The sequence below is a fragment of the Arachis ipaensis genome, chromosome B02 (genome assembly GCF_000816755.2).
Source record: "Arachis ipaensis cultivar K30076 chromosome B02, Araip1.1, whole genome shotgun sequence".
In the NCBI taxonomy this organism is placed as follows: Eukaryota; Viridiplantae; Streptophyta; class Magnoliopsida; order Fabales; family Fabaceae; genus Arachis; species Arachis ipaensis.
In genome coordinates, this window is record NC_029786.2 from 17918382 (window position 1) to 17925199 (window position 6818).

The window sequence follows — 6818 nt, forward strand, 5'->3', positions numbered from 1 at the left end:
AAATATTTTTTTTTATTTTAATAATAATAATATATACTATTTCTAAATTTGTTTTAAGAATACATGTTAAGAATAAGGTTGGACACGTTGACATGTGATAGTATTTAGGTTTATCCAAGTGTGTCCGGAATTTTTTTTATTTTGTTAAGACACGGTTAGATACGGCAGACACGCGTGTTAGATAAATGTCAATGAATGTCGTATCCAAAATATGTTTGACACACAAACACAGCAACTCAACGAAATATCCGTGCCTCATAGAACCTAACTTATTTTCACCCATTTCAGTATGCGTGATCACGATGATTATAGTATTCACGATCATAACAAATTTTAAGTTGACATCCCCATAGTTTAACACTGTAATTAAAAAAAAGGGAAAAAATCCTCTATAACTCATGATTTTTTATTTAAATAAATTAAATAAATATTTTATATACGGAATAAATAATTATAAAAATTATTACGGAAATATGTTCCACAATCTCATTTTGTTTACACTGTAAGCAGGGAATAGCTGTGGATCCTGCTAAAGTGGAAGCGATGATGAATTGGGAGCGACCAACCTCAGTGACAGAGATCAGGAGTTTCCTAGGTCTGGCAGGGTATTATCGCAAATTCATTAAGGAATTTTCACAGCTCGCCTTACCTTTAACTAAATTGACTAGGAAGGATACGCCTTTTGTCTGGACTCCGGAGTGTGAGGAGAGTTTTCAAGCATTGAAGCACAGGTTGACTACTGCACCCGTGTTGGTATTGCCTGAACCAAGTGAACCGTTTGAAGTGTACTATGATGCATCACTGAAGGGTTCAGGATGCATTCTAATGCAGCACCAGAATGTTGTAGCATACGCCTCACGGCAGTTAAGGTCGCATGAGATGAACTACCCGACACATGATTTGGAACATGCTGCTGTTGTGTTTGCTCTGAAAATTTGGAGGCATTATCTCTATGGCATTAGGTTTCATGTCTTTTCAGATCATAAGGGTTTGAAGTATCTTTTTGAGCAGAAAGAGTTGAATATGCATAAGAGGAGATGGATAGAGCTTCTGAAAGATTATGATTTTGAATTGAATTATCATCCAGAAAAAGCGAACGTTGTGGCAGACACCTTGAGTCGGAAGTCTTTATATGCAGCTTGGATGATGCTACTACGGGAGGAAGAGTTATTGAAGGCATTTCAAGGTTTGAATTTGGGAGTTAGAGAAGAATCTGGAATTCTGTGTTTGAGTCAGTTGCAGATTTCAAGTGAATTTAAATCAGAACTTCTGAAGGCTCATCAAGATAGTGAAGTGTTACATAAGGTATTACCATCAGTTGAACAGGAAAAATAGTGGAGAGTGTCAGAAGGTCAGGATGGTTTGTGGAGGTTCAAGAACCAAATCGTTGTGCCAGATGTTGGAAACCTGCGACAAAATATCTTGAAGGAAGCTCATAAAAGTGGGTTCTCAATCCATCCAGGGAGCACCAAAATGTATCAAGATCTGAAAGCGATGTTCTAGTGGCCAGGAATGAAGAATTATGTGGCATTGCATGTATCTAAATGTATAACGTGTCAGAAGGTTAAGATAGAGTATCAGAGACAATCAGGAACTCTTCAGCCTTTAGAGATTCCACAATGGTAATGGGAGAGTATCGCAATGGATTTTGTGATAGGTTTGCCTAGAATCCGGTCTGGTTGTGATGCTATTTGGGTGGTTGTAGATTGACTGACAAAATCAGATCACTTTCTTCCTATTCGAATAAGTTGCACCATGAAATAATTGCCTCGAATGTATATCAAAGAGATTGTCAGGTTGCACGGCGTGCCTTCTACCATCATATCTGACAAACATCCTAGTTTTAAATCTAGGTTCTGGGGAGCCTTTCAGCGCGCATTTGGGACCTAGTTGAGTTTGAGTACTGCATATCACCCTCAGAGAGATGGTCAGTCAGAGAAAACTATTCAGACCTTGGAGGATATGCTAAGGGATTGTGTTTTGGACCAGCCGGCGAGCTGGGATCGGTATATGCCATTAGTGGAGTTTGCTTATAATAATAGCTACCATGCGAGCATCGGAATGGCTCCATATGAGGCTCTGGATGGCAGAAAATGTCAATCTCCGTTATGTTGGTATGAAACTGGGGAAAGAAGTTTGTTAGGGCCTGAGACGATAGCTGAAACTACTGAGCAAATAAAGAAGATTCGTAGCCGAATGCTTATAGCCCAGAGCCGTCAGAAGAGTTATGTTGATCAGAGGCGAAAGCTTTTGGAATTTGAAGAAGGAGAGCATGTCTTTCTGAAAGTTACACCGACCACTGGAGTGGGAATAGCTATTAAGACCAAGAAACTGAATTCCCGTTATATTGGACCGTTTGAGATCCTGAAAAGAATTGGGCTGGTGGCTTATAGAATTGCCTTACTGCCATATCTTTCGGATTTGCACGACGTGTTTCATGTGTCACAGTTTCGGAAGTATACTCCTGACGTAAATCATGTTCTGGAACCGGAACCAATCCAAGTAAGAGAAGATCTAACACTTCCAGTAACTCCGGTGAGAATTGATGACACCAGTGTTAAACGATTATGCGGGAAGGAAGTATCATTGGTAAAAGTAGATTGGAGTCGAGCTGGTATCGAGGAACATACATGGGAACTCGAATCAGATATGCGAAAAGACTACCCACATCTCTTTTCAGGTAACTGAATTTGAATTTTGAGGGCGAAATTCTTTGTTAGGTGGGTAGGATGTAAACCCCGACAAATTAGTAGATAATTTGTCAATAAATTAGTTTTTAATAAGAAATATTAGAAATGCGAATATTATATCAAATTAGGATAGAGCTCATCGAAACGAGAATTTTGACACTAATTTCGAAGAAATCGGTCCAAAATTGGACCGAACGGGCCGAACCGATTGAATCGGGCCCAAACCAGGCCGTCGGTCCAACCGGACCAACATATTAAATGATCCCGAAAGCCCTTTTCTTCCTCATTTCACCTGTAAGCAGGGTGAAAGCTCCAAGGAGAAGAAAACACTCCCGAAACCCTTACGGCAACTTTCCGATCCCCGTATTTCTCCGTCCGAGTTCCGATCACCGCACCATTTGTGGCCACGCGTTCACCGCGTCGAGCTCTACGTTTCTATCGGAACAATTTCATAGGTAACTTGTTATTTCATCCTCAGCCTTCTCTTCTCCCAATTCTTGAACTATTGAGTAGGAAGTTAAATTTCTTTGATTTTTTATGTTTTAGGATCCAATTAACTTGAGGAAAACGTTCGCTCTTGCTTATGTGAAGTTTGGGTAAGGTGAGTATACGATAATTCTATTTTAATTTCATTGAATTTGAGCTTTGAGTATTAAATTGGATATATATGTGTTATAAATGTGTATTAGGTTGTGAATAAATAATTGGAGCTTGAAATTGTGAATACTGAAACTTGGAGGAAGCTGATTAGTTGAGGTTTTGAGGGCTGTGTTCTTTTTAGGAAAATTATCTTGGATAATATTTGGGAATCGGCTAAGGTATGGTTTAGGTTTCTTGCATTTAATATATAATGTTCTGTGAAAACTTAGGCTAGATGACCATAGGATAAGTTGGATTACATGTGTATATTTAATACTTAGTATCCTGTTGATGAACATGGTTGGTTTGGTGCTTGTTGATTAACTGGTGATTTGGTGAATTATTGATTTGAGGTATAACTATTATGGAGGTTGTTGTGATAATGAGGTATTTTGTGTTAAAAGCCTAGGATTTGTGATATATGATTCTTAGTTGAATTTTAGTTGTTGGATTTAAATATTGTATGAGTATAATTGTTGATCTGAGGTAGATTTACTGTGGTGATTGTTATGATGATGAGGAAGGGTATGTTGAATTGAAAAGAATGCAGGTTTGGACCCGAAAAGGGTGGCAAAATCCGAGTTTTAGAGGAGATGCTGCCGAAATTTTATAAAAATTAGAGATTTTGTTTAGATGATTATTTAAAAAAGATTTAGATTCAAAGGTTATATGGTTTGATTTTGAGTTATTAAGAAAATGAGCATGTTTTAAGTTTGATTCATTTAGAAAAGAATGAATTATGCTTTGAATTGGAATTATTGATGGACGGAATGGGAGTTGTGATAATGAAGGATAATGATTGAGTATGATTGATGTATGATGATGAATGAGATGCGATTGAGAATGATGTAGATGTTGATGAATTATAATTGAATTATTTATATGGCTTATGAATTTGAATGATCTGAGATACGAGATTCCCTGGGTAAAGTACCGTGGCTTGCCACCACATGTACCAGGTTGAAAGCTCGATACTCTGTTGACCCTACGACGTAAGGGTGACCGGGCACTATAAATTCCCAGGAATGTAACCCCCATTGAGCAATATTGATTATTTAAGTAAAAAGTTATGCATAGACTCTTGGGGATGCACATCGAGGGACAGTCTAAGATTTTCAGACTTGTCAGGTTGGCTGGATAACCGACAGATGAGCCTCATCAGCCATAAGACAGGCATGCATCATATGCATTCTACTTGAAATACTTGTTGTGCATTAACTGGGTGTGCCTAAATGTACTTGCTATGTTAAATGTATATTTGTTACCTGCAGTATTTGTGATCTTCTTGTGCTTACCTTTATCTGTCTATTTGTCTGTGAAATGCATGATGGACTTGGAGGTATAGAGGAATGGCAGCATGGGACTTAGGTTTAAGGTTAAGTTAAGTTAGGCTTTAATACTTTTAGAAAACCACTTTTTATGACTTCTGTTTAATACTTTAAGCTCTATAATCTGAGTGTCGGTGTTCTAGGATTGCCTCTGACATTCCCAGGACCTTATATCTTATGTGTGTGGCACATTTACCATACTGAGAACCTCCGGTTCTCATTCCATACTATGTTGTTGTTTTTCAGATGCAGGTCGAGAGGCATCTCGTTAGGCGTCTGGACTCTTGAAACGAAGTGGTTGCTGGGTTATTTTGTTGTACAGTGATGTGTATATATACTTGGCTTTCTCTCCGCATAACTTATTCTTTTGATCCTCTTAGAGGTTTATGGAGAGGCAGGATTTTGTTTATGTACATTTGGATTTTGGATATGTATATATGTATATGTATGTGTGTATATTCTCCGACCAGTCTTGACTCTGCAGGCTGAGTCAGGAGCTCGTTACTTTGTATCTTTGGCACTCTATTCCTACTTTTGTTATCTTATGTTTAATGGTTACGGTTTTCTTAGCACGCAAGTTAACTCGTTCCTTGAGCGTCGCGCCTTTATTTCGCGATTTTTATTTCCTCTATTCTTCAAGGCTCCTAGCATATGGTGATGTGGCGGCTCATGTTTTGCAATGAAGGAGGCCGCAATGGCTCGGTTGGAGGGGACGCGATGGGGGGACAGATTCTGGTGGCCAGCAATGGAAGAGCTTCATCAGATGGGCTGGTAAAAAATTAGTCTTTGCTAAATCGCTATTATCTTACGCGCTCATTTTATTATTTTTCTTGTCACTTGTTATTGTCGGATTTTCTAGTGAAAAAAAATTCCGATGGTAATTTTTTTACGACAAATTTAGGATAAGAACCATTCAAAAATTCGACAGTAAAACTATTGGTAAAGGATGATGCAATATCTAATGATAAAAAAAATAGAATAATACTACATATCTAAATCTTTTTATTAATCAAATCTAATTAAGTTGGTTTGACATAACAAAAATTAGTTATGACTAGTATTATTTCAAGTCATATTATTTAATTTAGTTGGACTTGATTCATAAAAAAATTTGAAAATGTAGCATTATTCTTAAAATTAAGAGAGGTCTATCACAATGATTAAGTATATAAATGGTTATAAATCCTATGTGTCTTCCGCGTAAGAGCTTTTTGTTTTTTCTTGGAAGTGTGAACCATGAACTGTGGATAAGATTTTTGTGTTTTTTGTTTGTCTTTTGTTTAAATTTATTCTTTTGGGTTAATAAGATGAGTAATAATAGAAAACCAAAACTAGAACCGTCAATTTTAACCAACCCTATAGCGAGTTATTGAACAAACTCAATATGAAGTCCACAAAAAATAACTTTGTTAAATTGGGTTTAAAATATTTCTTCTAATTGAATTTTAAATATTTTTATTTTTAAAATTTTGAATTTTTTTTTTTTGTGTTGAATATTAATTGTAAAAATTGGTTCCTAGGACTTTCTCTAACAAGATTGAACTCCAAAAGAGCAAGATAAAAAACTTGGTGGAGTAGGTAAGTGTTTTTTTTATGTCAAATTAGCAAAAACCAAGGTGTTCTACTGTTATTAAAGAATGGAGGAAATTTGCAACAATCTCAAACAGTGAACATATGGTTTGGAATCTATAAGAAAGGCTAGATGGTTTTACATCTTATACATCTCGTGATAAATTTTAAAATTCTTTTTTATATTTTTAAAATATAAAGATAAAATAACTGAGAGATAACTTTTAAACTAGTTTCAATATGTATACGGAAGATAGATTAGAGACCCGGGATAAAACAAATAAAAACTCGAACCATTCTATCCCATCTCCATCTTATTACCATTTATATATCCTTACTATTTTCCACAAGACAAGAACAAAATGGTATGATAGATAGAAAGAAAATCTATATATTGTTCGAAACGTGAAGAATACAATACACTTGAAATACAATCATTGTTCGTATGATAATCGAGAAATCAATTTGCTAATCACTTGTGAAATAGTAGAGAGTTATTATTATTATTATTATTATTATTATTAGAGTATATATTTATATTTTAAAACAATTCTTATTTTTACAGATTCCGTTGTAAAGATTCCCTGAATAA